This window comes from Phacochoerus africanus, chromosome 12, assembly GCF_016906955.1.
Source record: "Phacochoerus africanus isolate WHEZ1 chromosome 12, ROS_Pafr_v1, whole genome shotgun sequence".
Lineage (NCBI taxonomy): Eukaryota > Metazoa > Chordata > Mammalia > Artiodactyla > Suidae > Phacochoerus > Phacochoerus africanus.
Genome location: NC_062555.1, coordinates 53,777,263 through 53,795,941, shown reverse-complemented (window position 1 = coordinate 53,795,941; position 18,679 = coordinate 53,777,263).

The following is an 18,679-nucleotide window of genomic DNA, read 5'->3' as shown; positions in this document are numbered from 1 at the left end:
GGGGACTTTGACTCAGGAGGGACCAAAGGCAGGAAGACCCCCATTAGGGTGACGCTTGCACAGACACATGGGCCATCCTGACGGTGCCCCTCACCTTGACGTATCCCCCACTGATGCTCACTGTCAAGCAAAGCACAGACCCCTCAGCCTTGGGGTCCCAGTGCCTTTTTAAGACACCGAGGAGGAGAGGCAGTGGGCCTTCCACAGGGCAAGGAGGAGTGCAGTGTGCAGAGAGCCCCACCACTGGGCATACTTCTCAAAGGCACGCTCCATGTATGGGAGGAAATGCATTCCCAGAAGCAGGAATGCTGATGGAATCAGCCCAGCCCCTCAGGAGCTTTATTCTTGCTGTTATTCTGAAGCATCCAAGGAGTTGCCTGCCATGGACCACTGACAGGAAGAGAATGTTAATAGCAGAAAAATAACCAAGGCAAAGCAAACAAAATAATGGGTGTTTTTCACTGGAGGGAAGTGCTATTGACCCTTGTGCCAGCTCTTGGTGGCTGGGAGCACATAGAGGATTCCCCTTCAATACTGGCTAACCCCACTTAACCAGGTGGGGGTGGCCTCTGCGTGATCAACCCAGGAGGGACAACACCCATCTGTCAGGTCAACTAGCTGTCACCTGCAAGAGGGAAGGGCCCCGAGACAGCGATTTTGATGGGACTCGTGGGTGAGAAATGGATGTGTGAAATACCTGTGATATCCTTGACACCCTCATTCGTCTTGCTGCCTTTTTTTAGTTCCATTCATTTCAACCATGGATATTTATCAAACACCTACTCTAAGCCAGGCACCTGGCTTACAAGCTTTCGGTAAACCTACCCAAAGTCTCCAAAGTACCTTCCGCCCCAGGTCACACACTGTGCATCCACTGTCGATGCAGAACCGTTTAGGGGAGAATCTCAAGCCCCTGGAAATCTTCTCAGACCCAGCCCGGGAGAAAATAGTAAGAGATCCAGAATTTGCTGACAGGAGGCTGGAGACTTGAAATGGGACATAAGCTCAGTTCTGGAAAAACAAGCTCCCATTTCTTACTTACCCGAGCTGGCAGCCTGAGGTTTCTCTCCACTACACTGATGTGCTCCAAGGAAAGGTCTGAGCTTATTTGGTCTCCAAGTGTAATCTCTTTGTCCCTTTTCTCTCTCTCTGGACCCATTGGTGTCCACACATCTCACCCTCTTTCGTGCTCTTCCACCTTCAGCTCTGCAGCCTTCAGGTTGCTCATAGCACCTGGCCGTCCCCAGAGGTGGCCTTTTCGGGACGTCATTCTCCAGAGTAGAACATGTCACCCACTTCAAGGCAAGGACATGATTTTTTTTTTTTTGTCTTTTTGCCTTGAAAGACGTGATTCTAATGCAACTTCAATTTTATGAATATACTAAAACCCATTGAATTGTACTGAACTGCCTGTAGTTCCTCAAAAGGGCTTCACTGCTCTGGGCCCTTTGACAATGCCTTCTGTCTAACTGGGCTGTTTCCACACTGTGTAACATGTGTATATACCCTTTAAAAAAAATTTTGTTTTTGTCTTTTTAGGGCCGCACCCGTGGCATATGGAGGTTCCCAGGCTAGGTATGAGATCAATATCTTTAAAAAGCTATTACAAAAAGGTCTATATGGGAATTCTGTTGTGGTGCAGTGGAAATGAATCTGACTAGAAACCATGAGGTTGCGGGTTCGATCCTGGCCTTGATCAGTGGGTTAAGGATCCGACATTTCCGTGAGGTATGGTGTAGGTCACGGACGCGGCTCAGATCTGGTGTTGCTATGGCTGTGGAGTAGGCCAGCAGCTACAGCTCTAACTGGACCCCTAGCCTGGAACCTCCATATGCTGCAGGTGCAGCCCTAAAAAGACAAAAGACCAAAAAAATTTTTTAAAAGGGTATATACACATATGTTACACGGTGTGGAAACAGCCCAGATAGACAGAAGGCATTGTCAAAGGGCCCAGAGCAGTGAAGCCCTTTTGAGGAACTACAGGCGGTTCAGTAATACCAGAGGACGGGAGCACGTGCGGGGGCCGGAGGGAGCCAGGGCCTGGGTCACAGTGTAAGGGGTTTGGCCTCCATCTTTGTGAGACACTCTAATATGACAGCTGAAAGCACACACCCCGGGCCAGTCCCTAGGTTCAGTCCCAGGTCTGGACTAAACCACCTGCATGGCCTTGGACAACCCATTTCAACTCTCTGTGCCCAATTTCCTCCTCTGTCACATCGTCACATAGGAGGATTAGAGGTAATATGTCCACAGTTCTTAAAACAGTGCCTGGCACACACAGAGCATTATATATATGTTTGTTATCATGACACAACTAATGAACCATTTGAATGATTTTGAGCAGGGAAGTGACCTGAGGAGGTGTTTTTTTGTTTGTTTTTTGTTTTTGTTTTTTTTTTTAATTTTAGGAACACCATACCCACAACGTGAAGGTTGAGAGGGATTAGACTAAAGTGGAGAGATTTAGAGAAGGCTATCATCCAGGTAAGAGGTGATGCTGACAAAAGGCAGGAGGCACAGGAATGGAGAGGACAGATGTTTTAAAAGATAGAAGAAATAGAATCAATAAGATTTGATGACTGGAGTTCCCTGGTGGCCTAGCAGTTAAGGATCCAGCATTGTCACTGCTGTGACATGGCCCAGGAGTTTTTACATGCCCTGGGTGCTACCAGGAAAAAAAAAAAAAAAAAAAAAAAAGACCTGATGACTAATTAGCTCAGGGGAGTGACAGATTAGAAGGTATATATTTCAGACAGCTCCAGAGTTTTCAGTTTGGGTACCTGGGTAGGTGGATGGTAAGATCATTCAGTGAGGTGGAGAAAACACAGTTTGAAGGATGTGTCATTGGACAAATCAAATGCAGTGATGTGTGAATTCAAACCAGGTCAAGTCCAGTGGCTTTGCCCATTTTCCCAACAACCATAATTTTGTGAATATACTGAACTATCCCCACTTTCAACTTTAGAACACGTTCATCACCCCCCAAAAGAAACTCCATACCCATTAGTGGTCACTCCCCATTTTCCCCAACCCCTAAAGCCCTGGGCAACCACCAGTCTTCTTTCTGTTTCTGTGGATTTGCCTCTTCTAGAGAGTCCATCTAACTGAAATCAGACCCTATGTGGCTTTTTTGTGACTGACTTCTTTCACTTCAAATGCTGTGTTCAGGCTTATCCATGTTGTAGCCTGCATCGGTACTTCATTCCTTCTTATTGCTAGATAATATCCTGTTGCACAGATGTAGCATTTTTTATTTATCCATTCATTGGTTGATGGACACTTGGGTTTCTACCTTTTGGCTATTATAAGTAAATAATGCTCCTATGAACATTCTTGGGCACATTTTTTGTGTGGGCATAGGTTTTCATTTCTGTGGGGTAGATACCTAGATGCAGAATTGTTGGATCATATGGAAACCATGTTTAACTTCTGAGGGACTCTTACATTATAGCTAAAACTTTCATTTACTTGTCTGTCTCCTTCAGTGCTGTGAGTTCTCTTTGAGGAGAAGTTTTCATCTTCTTCATACCTGAAATGGTCTCTGGCACCAAATTGATGCTTCATAAATGTTTCAATAAACATTAATCAATGAAAATACTCTGGGGTGAGGACATTAAAAAGAGACATTTTTGAGTTCATTTCAATGGGCTATTCATAAGAAAGTGCCTACACAGGGACCTGAAATTTCCAGGTTTATGTATCACTGGATTCAGGGGCTTTCGCAAGCAGAAGACATGAATTTTGTGGTGCATTTGTAGATGGTCTTAGAGGGAAACCAAGATGGCCTTAATCTTCCCCTCAGTTTGACAAGTTAAACAGGTTCAGGCGTTCCCATCATGGCTCAGGGTTAACGAATCCAACTAGGAACCATGAGGTTGCAGGTTCTATCCCTGGCCTCACTCAGTGGGTTAAGGATCCAGCGTTGCCGTCCGCTATGGTGTAGGTCACAGGCATGGCTTGGATCCTGTGTTGCTGTGGCTGTGGTGTAGGCCTTTGGCTACAGCTCCATTTAGACCCCTAGCTTGGGAACCTCCATATGCCTCGGGTGCAGCCCTACAAAAGACCAAAAAAAAAAAAGATTAATTAATTTAGAAAACTTGCACTTGGAGTTCCCATCATGGCACAGCAGAAATGAACCCATGAGGTTGTGGGTTCTATCCCTTTGGGTTCAGGATCTGGTGTTGCCATGAGCTGTGGTGTAGGTCGCAGATGCAGCTTGGATCCTGTGTTGCTGTGTCTGTGGTGTAGGCTGGCAGCTGTAGCTCTGATTTGACCCTTAGCCTGGGAACCTCCATATACTGCAGATGTGACCCTAAAAAGCAAAAAACAAACAAACAAACAAACAAACAAAAACAACCAACTTGCACTTACAAATTCTTATCCTCCGTCTTTGAAATGTATGCAAATATTCTAACCTCTTTCCAGACATTCAACCCAGGAAGTGTCATTCTCAAAGACCTAGGAATCATTCTTTGAAACAAAAACACCAAAAGAGGTAACACTTTTATCTTCCAGTCTCTGTGGGAGGGTAGGCACCTAACTTTGGTTGGCACTTTATTCCAATTGGGAAGGCTAGTTAACAAACACAGGTGGTCTGCGATTCCCCCCACCCCAGCTCTTAAAACCTCTCAAGATCTACTGCAAGATCTAGCAATTCCATTCTTGGGCATTTATCCAAAGAAAACTAAAACACTAATTCAAAAAGACACATGCACCCCCATGTTCATAGCGGCATGATTTACAGTAGCCAAGATATGGAAACAACCTAAGTGCCCATCAACAGATGAATGGGTAAACAAGATGTGGGATATATACACAATGGGATATTACTCAGCTGTTAAAAAGAATGAAATTTTGCCATTTGCAATAACATGGGTGGACCTAGAGAGTATTATGTTTAATGAAATATGTCAGGCAGAGAAAGACAAATGTGTTTTCATTAATATATGGAGTTTTTTTATTTTTCAATAAAACAAGTGAACAAATATAACAAAATAATTTCCATTAATATATGGAGTCTTTTATTTTTCAATAAAACTAGTAAACAAATATAACAAAACAGAAACAGACTCACAGGTACAGAAAACAAACCGTTTATACGAGGGGAGAGGTATAGGGGGAGGAGTAAGATAAGGGGGAAGGAGATTAAGAGGTACAAACTATTAGGTATAAAATAATAAGTTACAAGACTGTAATGTACAGCACAGGGAAATACAATCAGTATTTCATAGTAACTTTGTATGGAGTGTATTCTCTAAAAGTATCAAATTACTATGTTGTACACCTGAAACTAAAATAATATTCTGGAGTTCCCGTCGTGGCGCAGTGGTTAACGAATCCGAATAGGAACCATGAGGTTGCGGGTTCGGTCCCTGCCCTTGCTCAGTGGGTTAACGATCCGGCGTTGCCGTGAGCTGTGGTGTAGGTTGCAGACGCGGCTCGGATCCTGCGTTGCTGTGGCTCTGGCGTAGGCCGGTGGCTACAGCTCCGATTGGACCCCTAGCCTGGGAATCTCCATATGCCGCGGGAGCTGCCCAAGAAATAGCAACAACAACAATAACAAAAAAAAAAGACAAAAAAATAATAATAATATTCTAAGTCAACTCTACTTCAACTGAAAAAAAAAATCTCCAGCCCTTTCATTGGAGTTGAGTTCAGTCTCTCTCCTCCATTGCAATAGTCTTGAATAAACTCTTCTTCACTTTGTCTGGTACAGTTTTATCTTTGACAAGGTCAGTGACTCACCATATCACTTGATCTACCAGAGAAGAAGGACAAAACTCTGTAAATGGAAATGACCCCAAGGAAGTGAGTCCGTGCAAGTGAGGTTACTGAATGCCTGAACCAAATATAGAAAAGTTCATTGTTTATACCTAATACTAAGAATGTATTGTTTTTTCATTTCATTTCCAATGGACTAATATATACACCTAACCCCACCACGTGGTAGAGAAGTGTTAAGGACTGTACTGAAAGGGAGACTTAGGACCCTTGGAACCAGGAGATCCTCAGAGCTCAGCCCCCTCAGGAGCCCCCACAGAGCATATGGATGAACCACTTTCCTGCCACCTCCTCAGTGAGAAGGAAATACCATAGACGTGAATGTGAAGGTTTATTTGTTGAGTGAGAGAGTGGCTGTTTACAAAAAGAAAAAAAAGTGTGAACCCACTTGAAATCCCCCTGGATCTGACTGTGTTGACACAGGCGGATGTGGAAAATGAGGGCTTCGCGAGTCAGGGCAACATTTCTAAGACTTTTCTGGTTTCCTACGTTCCTGTGACAGACATTCATTCCTCTAAGCACCGAGCCAGAGTATCATAAAGCTTCTTTATAGTTCTTCCCCTCATGTGCCATGGAAATATTATGGGTTCCTATCAAAACGGTGTCGAGAAGTCTCCCCATGAAATGAAGTCTGGCAGGAGATGTCTCTATTCTGAGTGATCAGCATCACTAGGCATGTGTTTTAATCCCAGTGTGACCAACGACTTCCTGAGTCTATAGAGAAAGTTATAAACCCTTCTCTGTGTCTTGCTTTCCCCACACCCCATGCAGGGAAGCCAGGAAACATTTGTCCTCTGCCATCACCACTAAGATACGTGATGTGTTAGCTAAGAAATGCCTTGAAAAGGGCATGGGGTGTTCTACAGCTTCATGGGGTCCTCAGCTGACAGGTGCTGTTGTGGCTGTTACTAAAATACCAGAATCCTCCCTTATCAATTGGTAAATAGCCACTTTCCTGAGCCATCTGTCACCCCAGGTATCCCAGGCTCTCTCCCAGGATCCATTATCCAAACGGATGATGCTTGGCTCAGCAGGGAACCTCTAGAACCCTCCAGAACCCTGCTCTGCTCCCACAGCTAGCCTTGATTCTGACTGGTCTGTTCTGAGATAAATGTATTTAATATCACTCCGGACTCTGAGATTTCTAGTTACTCACGGGTCCTCTGAAATTACATTATGCTTTTTCCCACCTCTCCCCTTTGCCACCTCTCTTCTTTGTCTCATACCGAAGTACTATCCCTAACCCTCACCAAAAATCCCATAATTATCACAAAGATTCCTGTGTATGGAGTTTTAAGTATTTTTAGGAGCTCCTACTCTGGCACAGGAGGTTAAGGATCCAGCATTGCCAAAGCTGTGGCATAGTTTGCAGGTTCAGCTTAGACCCGATCCTTGGGAACTTCCACTTGCCATATATGCCACCAAAAAAAAAAAAAAAATCTTTATTTACAAAAGTGCAAATCTGGGGAATTCCTGTTGTGGCTTAATGGAAACAAATCTGACTAGTAACCTTGAGGACAAAGGTTCAATCCCTGGCCTTGCTTAGTGGGTTAAGGATCCGGTGTTGCCTTGAGCTGTGGTGTAGGTCACAGACGTGGCTCAGATCCTGTGTTGCTGTAGTTGTGGCATAGACTGGCACTGTAGCTCCGATTAGACCCCTAGCCTGGAAACTTACATATGCCATGGATGTGGGCCCCCCCAAAAGGTATCGAAGTGAAAGACCTTTGCTCTGCTCCCCATGTCAGCAGCTGCAGCAGAGCACTCTGCTTTCACCTCTGCAGGGCACTGTGCCACCTTGTGGCCTGTGCCCTAACCTTGGGAAGCTCCTCAGCAGCCTCTTGCCTTTTGACACACTGAACCACTGCCCACTTGCTGAGCGGCCCCCAGGCTTTGGGAGTGGCATTGTGGTGTCTGGTGTTCTGGATACACCACAGCCCTAGCCTCTACTGTGCAGAAGTTGACCCATCAGGGACTTTAAAATCATCCCATTCTTAAGCCCTCATCCTGAAAATAACACTTGAACATGAGAATCCCGCCTCCAGGGGTTTACTCATCTATGTGATGACAGCAGTTAAGCAATTGTCACTTTAGTGAGGAACTGAAGGCTTAACCCGGCCTGCTGACTTGAACTCAACACCCCAGTCTAGGTTCCAACACAAATGCTAATCTCACCAGGCCATGGTCCTAAGACTAATCTTGCCAGATGCAGCCAAAGCAGATTGTATTGCTACCTGTCAGACCCAGGCATATACTGGGAGAGAGACTAGACTGGACTTCTGGACTCTGTTCTTGCTGTCAGATGGGGAGATTTAAATGGCCTTTCTCTTGGGATGGATGGACTTACTCTAGAGGGTTTAGAGATGTGGTTCTCAGACTTGACTGCAAATTTAGATCTCCCCAATGCTTAAAAAAATACCAGTGTTGGTTAACGAATCTGATTAGCATCCATGAGGACATAGGTTCCATCCCTGGCCTTGCTCAGTGGGTTAAGGATCTTGTGTTACTGTGGCTGAGGTGTAGGCCGGCAGCTACAGCTATGATTTGACATCTAGCCTGGGAGTCTCCATATGCCGCGGGTGTGGCCCTAAAAAGCAAAAAACAAACAAACAAAAAACAGTGTTGGGCCTCAACCTCTAAGAGTCTTTGTGTGTGTAATGGTGAAAAATTCCTGTCTTTTTATCAGCAAGTGCTCCTTAAAAAAAAAATCTCTGAATCATTTTGTTTCCCCAGATTTAGTGACGTATAATCGACAGGTAGAAATGGATATATTTAAGATGTACAACTTGATGTTTGGATATATGTACACATTTATGAAATAATCACCACAATCAAGCTAATTAACCCGGCCATCACCCCAACCTCTAATAACCTCTTCTTATTCAAGGGTCTGGGCATCAGTGTTTTGTACAAACGTGTGAGGTGTGATTGTAAAGAGCAACCAATGTTAAGAATCACTTGGATGACTTTATATATACTGATTATACTGTGTACATAAGCTTATGTGTATTATATATACACATATTCACAAACTCACTCAGTGTTGTATTAAAAATATATACATGCCATTGAAAAAAACTTGCAATGGGGTGGTCTTTATTTTCCTCTTTTAGTTTTAGGGAGGGCTTTGTATTTTTTAAATTTTGTACAATGATCATGCAGTCTTTTTTTTTTTTAAATTTTTAAAAATTTTGTTGGAAGAGTTCCCATCATGGCGCAGCAGAAACAAATCTGACTAGGAACCATGAGGTTGTGGGTTCGATCCCTGGCCTTGCTCAGTGGGTTAAGGATCCAGTGTTGCCATGAGGTGTGGTGTAGGTCACAGACGCAGCTTGGATCCTGTGTTGCTGTGGCTGTGGTGTAGGCTGGTTGCCACAGCTCCGATTTGACCCCTAGCCTGGGAACCTCCATATACAGTGGGTACGACCCTAAAAAGCAAAAAAAAAAAATTATTGGAATATATCTGACTTACAAAGTTGTGGTAATTTCAGGTATACAGCAAAGTAAATCCATTATACTTATATGTATATCCATTCCTTTTCAGATTCTTTTCCCATGTAAGTTACCACACAGTACTGAGTAAATGTCCCTATGCTATTCAGTAGGTGCCCATTTCCTATTTATTCTATATAGTAGTATGTATATATCAATCCGAATCCCATAATTTACTACCCCCCCCCTGCTTTCCCCCTTTGGTAAACGTAAATTTGGTTTTGAAATCTTTGAGTCTGTTTCTATTTTGTAAGTTCTATTAATATCATTTCTTTTAGATCCACATGTTAGTGATCTCACATTATATTATTATATTTCTCTCTTTCTTTTTTTTTTTTTTTTTGCTTTTTAGGGCCATACCCATGGCATGTGGAAGTTCCCAGGCTAGGGGTCTAATCAGAGCTACAGCCTCCAAACACAGCCATGGCCATGCAGGATTAGAGCCTTATCTGAGACGTACACCACAGCTCGTGGCTGTGCTGGATCCTTAACCCACTAAGCGAGGTTAGGGATTGAATCCACATCTTCGTGGTTCCTAGTCGGGTTCATTAACCACTGAGCCACAAATGGAACTCCCTGTCTTTCTCTCTCTTGACTCCACTTAGTATGCTGATTTCTAGATCCTTCCATGTTGCTGCAAATGGCATTTTTTTCATTCTTTTTTTATGGCTGAGTAGTATTTCATTGTATATATGTATCATATCTTTATTCAATCCTCCATCAATGGTCATTTAGGTTGCTTCCATGTCTCTTGGCTATTATAATTAGTGTTGCAGTGAACATTGGGGTGCATATTATCTTTTCGATGGTTTCCTCTGGATATGTGGCCAGGAGTGAGATTGCTGGATCACATGGTAGTTCTATACTTAGTGTCTTAAGGAACCTCTATACCATTCTCCATAGTGGTTTATGCAATTGTTTTGTAATCAGGAGGGAAAAAGCCAAAAGTGTTATCTAAAGAACAAACAAAAAAAACCCCATACTGTACCAATCCCTCTAAGTCCAGCTCTGCTTTCTCTGTGAGCCATTCCCCAGCCACTCCAACACCTGGCTGGCTATCCTCTGAAATCCTCCCATCCCGTGATTATTTCAGTGCATCTGGAGACTTCATGGAGACTAGCAGATGCTTGCTCTTTGTTCCACGTTGGTATCAGGCTTCTTTCTCAGCCAAGGAGTGACTGAAGAGCAGAGTCTGGCACACCTTTGCAGGGACAGAGGTATCATTGATAACCTGGGCCAGCTCTGGCGCCTGGAAAGTTGTCCATTTCTCTGAGCAAAGGCGCACTCTCTCACTCTCTCTCTGGAAATGAAGTACAGAGCCGCTTTCTGGTTCCAGGATGGGCCGTCTCGGGGAATGGAAAGGAAAGGATGCATTGGCAAGGCCCACGGAAGAGCATATAAGCAAGGTCTGTGGGGTAAGAAGTGTGAGCCAAGCTGGCTGGGGTCCCTGGCCATCCAGGAATCCTGTAAATATATGGCTTATATTCTGAGTTCTCCACAGTCCGGGCCTCTCAGTATGACTTGAGGCAGGGCCAGGGAGGAGAGGAATTTAGTCACCTCAAGCTGTCTGGGCCCAAGCTGAGCCGTGTTAAAGGAAAACAGGCACACAGGTCCCCATCTTGTCCAACTTGTGGGGACGGCTTTTCAGGCAAGCCTGTCAGGGGCTCTGCTAGGCTAAGTCCTACACGACAGGCCTCGGGAACCAGAAGGACCGGAAGATGGCAGGCAGGACCCCTGTCCCTCTTCTTCCTCATGGATGCCGAAATGCACCTCATTGGAAGGAGAGGGCGTCCTATCTCATTTCCAGTCATAGCCCATTCTGGGGACTATATTAGGGTATAGGTTCCTCAAATTAGGGGCACACTGTTTTATACGATGCTCCAGGCTGAAAGGCTTCCAGGGTCAAATGAATGTGGAAAATACTATAGACTCTATCCCCTCCTCCGCACCAGATTTATAATGCACAGGAGCATATTAAACGTTCTGACAAGTCCTGCATCTGGAAAATTGTTTTTGTTTAGCATTCCCCAAATTGAATTCCCATCTTTATTCATGGAGCACCCTTTAACAATCCATGGCCTATTTGGGGAGGATCTGACTTGGCCATTTAATAGCAGGAGAGTCTATAGCTAGAATGGCATTTGTCAATAATCTTTTTTTTTTAATTGCAATATAATTGATTTACAGTTTCTGGTGTATAAAAGAGTGACTTAATTATTAGCATAGTTCCTGTGCTATACATTAGGACCTTGTTGTTTATCCACTCTCTATATAAAAGCTTACACCTGCTAATCCCAAATTCCCAATCCTTTCCTCCCCCAAACCCCCTTGGGAACCACAAGTCTGTTCTCTATGTTTGTGAGTCTGTTTCTGTTTCATAAAAGTATTTGTCAAAAATCTAATTCTGCTTTCAAGAACAAGCATAATGGGAGTTCCCACTGCACGTCAGTGGTAATGAACTCAACTGGTATCCATGAGGACGCGGGTTCAATTCCTGGCCATGCTTGGTGGGTTAAGGATCTGGCTTTGCCATGAGCTGTGGTATAGATCTCAGATGCTCCAAGGATCCCGCTTGCTATGGGTGTGGCATAGGCCAGTAGCTACAGTTCCACTTTGACCCCTAGCCTGGGAACTTCCATATGCTATGTGTGCAGCCCTAAAAAGACCAAAAAAAAAAAAAAAAGCTTAATATAATAAGTATTATTTAATAAGTATTATATAATAATTACATAATACTGCCCTTAACTAATACACAGTCCAAATGGGGAGTTAAGGCTCACTGGAAACAGTTTTTTAAAATGACATTAAGCTGTGAGTACCAAAGACATTGATAGAATAGTCTAGGAAAGAGTGGTCAACGTGGACAGGAAAGCTTCTAATGAAGCCCTGGTGTAAAGGAAGACCTGAGATTTTGAAGGATGAACACAGTGTGCCTTCAAGGGAGAGCAGGGGAGAAATTCTAAACTGGGATTATTGGTATTACCATTTGAAAAAGCAAAAAAATCCCACAAAGGAAGGATAGATGTAGATATGGACATAGGAAAGAAGAAGGAGTTCCCGTCGTTGCTCAGTGGTTAACGAATCAGACTAGGAACCATGAGGTTGCGGGTTCGATCCCTGGCCTTGCTCAGTGGGTTGAGGATCCGGCGTTGCCATGAGCTGTGGTGTAGGTCACAGACGCGGCTCAGATCCCGCGTTGCTGTGGCTCTGGCGAAGGCCGGTGGCTACAGCTCCGATTCAACCCCTAGCCTGGGAACCTCCATATGCCGTGGGAGCGGCCCAAGAAATGGCAAAAAGACAAAAAAAAAAAAAAAAGGAAAGACGGAAAATCCTCTCTCTCACTATGTCAGACTTTGGGCCAAATTGGAAAGATTTCTGAATTCAAGGTCATCTCTTCCGAACAGAGGGAACTTAGATGAAAATTGTGTCTTGTTTTATGACTTAGTTAGACTCTGATTAGCCCTGTTTTGAAAAACAGCCCAACTTAGGGCATGGAAGCACAAAAATCATTCTCTGTCTGCATGTAATCAGAGCCTAAGTGTATAATAAATCTATCCTAAAAGCAGCAGCTAGTGACACATGGTTGCAAAAGCGCCATCCTTCATGTCACCTGTTCTCCTGATGTCCCTGGTAGGACTCAGAGCACATGGCCACCTCTGCTGCCAGGGCAGCTCCTATGCCACTTCTCTGCTGCCAGACAATCCCTAAGAAAGGCAGCTCAGAAGCTCAGCTCTTGTTTTGTTTTGATTTAGTCTTGTTTTCACTGAAGGAAAGCAAGGGAGGGCCTCCTCCAAGAGCTTAAAGTGTTTTAATAGCAGGAGTTGTCAATTCTGGTGATTTTTTTTTTTTTTTTTTAGAGCCACATCCACAGTATATGGAGGTTCCCAGGTTAGGGGGTCGAATCAGAGCTACAGCTGCTGGCCTGTGCCACAGCCACAGCAACACAGGATCCGAGCCGCATCTGCTACCTACGCCACAGCTCACAGCAACGCCAGACCCTTAACCCACTGAGTGAGGCCAGGGATTGAACCTGCAACCTCACGGTTCCTAGTCAGATTCATTTCCACTGCACCACGATGGGAACTCCTTCGGTGAAATTATTAAAAAAGAAAAAAAAAGCCTCTCCTCTCCCCATATCCTTGCCACTTGCACTTTAGGTGAAGCTAATTCCGATGAAGGCAGCCAGTGATAGATAGGCAGGCAGAGAAGCAGCGCTGGGCAGGAGGGTTGCTGATCTCTGAGGTTCTCATCCTTCTGAAAATAGCTGGGGAGCAAAAGAAGCAGAGATGGGTTGTATGTGGCTTGCAAGGGGTGGGGACAGAACTTTCCAGGCATAGGGAGAGCTGCTGGAGGAAAAAAATGAGAAGGGAGCTTGTGTTCGATTGTCTGTGATGTCTCAGGACCTGCCTACCACACTTGATTCTCAGTATAACCCCGAGGCGGGAGTAGCTGGGGACTGTCACCAGTTTAGGAATGAGAGAGTTGTCTGCGGCCTTACCACCTAAACATGCCTGATCTCTGAAACTAAGCAGGGTCAGGCCTGGTTAGTACTTGGATGGGAAGAATGAGAGTATTGTTGGGGGTCCTCTTACTGGGGTCCCAGACAAATTAAGGAATAAAACAGAGGAAGGTGAAGGTTAAATATCACCTTTATGATTCAAAATCTATAGGGAGAGGAGCCAGCAGTGAGTAGAGTTCCACTTGCTCTGTATCTTTACCAAAATCCAGTGGTGTTGATGTTTTTAATTTAGCCACTTGAGTGGGCCTTAATAAAACTTGGAGCTCCCACTGTGGTGCACCGGGATCAGCATCTTGGGAAGCACTGGGATGTGGGTTCGATCCTTAGCCTAGCACAGTGGGTTAAGGATCCAGCATTGCCATTGCCACTGCTGCAGCCACAGCGTAGGTTGAGACTGCGGCTCAGATCTGATCCTTGGCCTGGGAGCTTCATATGCCTTGGGGAGGCCAAAAACGAAAAAAAATTTACATTTTGGTTTTAGTTAACATTTCCCTGATGACTGGTGATATCGAGCACTATTTCACATTCTTATTGGCCATTCATATGTATTACTTTGTAAAGTATTCTGTTCAAGACTTTTGCCCATTTTTATTGGTTTGTCTTTTTATCATAGATTTTCTGTTCTTAATGTAATACTTTTTCAAATATATCTGGGTTTTGTTTTTTTCATTTTGTTTTTTGTTTTGTTTTGTTTTTGCCTGAGCCTGCAGCATGCAGAAGTTCACCGGCCAAGGATTGAATCCTGTAGGTCACAGCTGCAATTTGGATTCAATTGCTGGCCCAGGAACTTCCATATGCCTTGGGTGCAGCCGTTAAAAAAAATAATAATGTTTCGTTTAATTTCTTAGTACTTGGGGATTTTCCAGATTATCTCCTCCGGATACATTTTATGGTCAAAGAATGTACTTAGTGTGATTTCAGTCTGTTGAAATTTACTGACACTTGTTTTATGATAGCATATGGTGTGTCTTGATTAAAGTTCGGGCTCACTTGCAAAAAGTGATTTCTGCAGTTATTGAGTGTAATGATCTATAAATGTCAATTAACCTCTAAAAGAACTTAGGAGTGCCCATCATGGCTCAGTGGTTAACAAATCCGACTAGGAACCATGAGGTTTTGGGTTTGATCCCTGGCCTTGCTCAGTAGGTTAAGGATCCGGCGTTGCCGTGAGCTGTGGTGTAGGTCGAAGATGCGGCTTGGATCTGGCACTGCTGTGGCTCTGGTGTAGACAGGAGGCTACAGCTCCGTTTGGACCCCTAGCCTGGCAACATTCATATGCCTCGGGTGTGGCCCCAGAAAAAACAAAAAGACAAAAAAAAAAAACAAAAAAGCTATAAAAGAATTTAGAAAAACTATGATTCTCCTTACATATTTTAAGTTACCTATAGTTTTTGTTTGTTTGTTTGTTTGTTTATGGCCGCACATGTGGCATATGGAAATTCCCAGGCTAGTGGTCTCATCGGAGCTGTGGTGTCTTAGCCTACACCACACCCACAGCAATGCCAGATCTGAGCGGCTCTATGACCTACACCACAGCTCATGGCATTGCTGGATCCTTAACCCACTGAGCGTGATCCACTGTGCATCCTCATGGATACTAGTTGGATTCGGTTCTGCTGAGCCATGATGGGAGCTCCAAGTTATCCATAGTTTTGTTATAAGTTTAAATAATTACAAATAGTTTTAGACATATTATAGTCATTAGCATTTTTCAGTAAAGTTGCTACATTGCTCCCTTTAAAGATATTCAAGGGACTCCAAATACAATAGTGATTTTATAGCCACAACCAGCCATTTTAAAAATAAATAAGTCAAGGCTGTTCAGGTCTCAAAGTCAGCGGTGCCACAGATTTAAGAAGAGACAAAGAAGTAGCGTGAGGATCAGGGGTCTGTCTAACGCCTGATCATGATTTTTATTTGCTATTTTTTGCTTCCTTGTACATACAGAATCACATATGTCATTTACACTGTTACTGATCAAGGCTACAGATATGCAAGGCACAGACCCTTTGTGTTCATAGATGCTATAAATGATTAACCCTCCAGAGAAAGATTATATTGTTTATGCTTAAGGCTATTACACCCTTTCCTCCAACTCCCTTTAGGTTCTGGTCATGAGAACAAGAATGTCAATGACAACATCTGGAGTATTTGGCAACTTGCTTTCAAGCAGCCACTCCTAGGATGTACATTTCCCATCTCACCCCCTTTCCCCCAGGGGTTTGGGAAAGTCTTAGATATTTTGCAAGCCTAGATTAGCAGTCATTCTTCAAGTACTATCTAGTTTCTTTGATTCACTGTGGCCTGTATACATGCATATCTGGCAAGCCTCCAACAAAGGCTCTTCTTTAATGGAGCATTTAAGAATGCGCTTCTTTGATATATTTTCCTTTTGCCCTTTGAATTCTTATTTCCAGTCCCCTGGGATGAAACAGCAAGTGCCAAAGTCCTAGGGTCTTTTTTTGTTGTTGTCTTTTTGCCTTTTCTGGGGCCGCTCCCACTGTTGCGGAAACTGCAAAAACTGTGGCAGTGGAAGGAGACAAACAGCACTCGGAGATATGGAAAAGCAAGGTTTATTCAGCACCGGTGCAGGCGCAGAGGAGTCACCTCCAGAGTCTGAGCACCAGGTCTTTGTTCTCAGTAACTTTTATACACTACAAGGTCTTGATTTTCCCATGTAAGCATCCGGGACCTCCCCCCATCCCCAAGCAGACAGTGTTCCTCCCTAAGAAACTGAGCAAGCAAGGTTACAGAAGCAGAACTGATAAGCAATGCTGGGTACCTGATTAGCAGGGCTGCTGGCTTGGACAGAGGGCACACAGTTGTGACATTATTACAAGAAGGGTGGCATAGTGATGAGCACAGCTGGAAAGGCTTGCAGCTGCCTTCTTAGCCAAGAGGGGGTTGTTCTTTAGTTAAAACTCCATTTCACCGTGGTATATGGAGGTTCCCAGGCTAGGGGTCCAATTGGAGCTGTAGCCACCGGCCTACACCACAGCCGCAGCAACGCAGGATCCGAGCCTCATCTGCGACCTACACCACAGCTCACCGGCAATGCCGGATCCTTAACCCACTGAGCAAGGTCAGGGATTGAACCCTCAACCTCATGGTTCCTAGTCAGATTCGTTAACCACTGAGCCACGATGGGAACTCCCCAGGGCCTTTTCTTTCCACGTCTTCACAAGGTATTTTCCTAATACAGTATGTCTTTAAGCTTGTAAGTCTGTCATTTATCACTATCATGCTTTTCTGCCAGTATGTTTTTTTTTGTCTGAAATCATAGTCCCTGGTGTTAAATTTTTTTCCAGGATTGAGTTGTTGTTAAAATTAATAATAGTGCATAACTGGTCAAAAAACATAATTATTATCTATTCTATGGTAAACAACAAATGGTGTCTTTACAGATGTTAATTACTAAATCTTTCCTGAATTGTAATCGTTCTTTGCAAATTAGATCACATGCATGTGGATGACTCTTACTGCTAGATTGAGACAAGATTGAGCAATAGTCTTCCTATTTTTTTTCATTTTGAAGTAAGAGTTTTAACTAAAGAAAGACCCCTCCCCCCACGCCACCCCTGCCTGAGGAGGCAACCACCTGCCTGTCAGCAGCTTTGCTCCCCACATACCACCCTTCTTGTAAACTTGTAGCAACTGTGTACTTAATGTCCTTGCCAGCAACCCTGCTAACCCTGCACCAAGCACTGCTTGTCAGTTTTGCTTTTGTTGTCTTGTTTGCTCCCTTTCTTAGGCAGGAACTCTGTCTGGCATGGGGGAAAGCCGGGACTGCTTGAACAGTAGGGAAAAACCTTAAGACGGGGAGGTCTGTGTTGTATAAAAGCACCAGAACAAAGACCTGGTGCTCAGACTCTAGAGGCGACTCCTCTGAGCCCGCACAAGTCCTAAATAAACCTGGCTATTCCGCATCTCCGAGTGCCCTTTGTGTCCTGCTGCCACAGTTGCTGCAACAATTTTAATGATAGTGCTTTTTCTCATAAACAGGTGCGTCAAAGAATTTTATTACAGCACTGTCACTCTTTGAAGTTCTTCAAAAGTTGTCTGAGTTATATGTCACATTTTCTCTTTGGTGAACAACCTTCTCCTCCTTGTCCTCCTGGCAGAGACTTTCTAATTCTTCAGAACTAGTCTCGGGAATTCCCGTCATGGCACAGAGGAAACAACTCTGACTAGTATCCTTGAGGATGTGGGTTCGATCCCTGGCCTCAATAAGTGAGTTAAGGGTCCGGTGTTGCCGTGAGCTGTGGTGTAGGTCACAGACTCAGCTCAGATCCTGCATGGCTGTGGCTGTGGTGTAGGCCGGCAGCTACAGCTCCGATTTGACCGCTAGCCTAGGAACCTCCATATGCTGCAGGTGCAGACCTAAAAAGCAAAAAAAAAAAAGGCTAGTCTCAAGCTCCTCCTTTTTAATGCCTCCCTTTCCTGACATCTCTTTCCTCGTCTTTCCTTCTCTCCCCTGTGCCTGCTTTTCCTCATGCCTCACCTCAGTTTTAAGACTAGCCTCATCCCATGCCTTTAGATTTTTACATGGTTTTCCTCCCTCCCCGGCCATCTTCTCCAGGGGACTCTGAGCTCCTTGAGAGCTCCTAGGCGTCACGACAGTGCCCATCCCATCATGGTCACTCAGTTAAAAACCTGTTGAAGGTGATATGTGTGGGGAACTTGAAAGAAAGCCGAGAGAAGCAGGAAGTGGGTGCAGACAAATGCGAGAGAACAGGGACTGGAATGCCAGCGTGCGGTGTGAGTGTTGGCTGGTGTCTGGGTTTCTCTGTGGAGGGGACGCATGAAAAAGGGTCTGTGTGAACAGTACAAGTGTTAACAAGTGGGTGAATGTGGGCTTGTGTGAGTGAAGTCTTCTGTGCAAGGATGTAT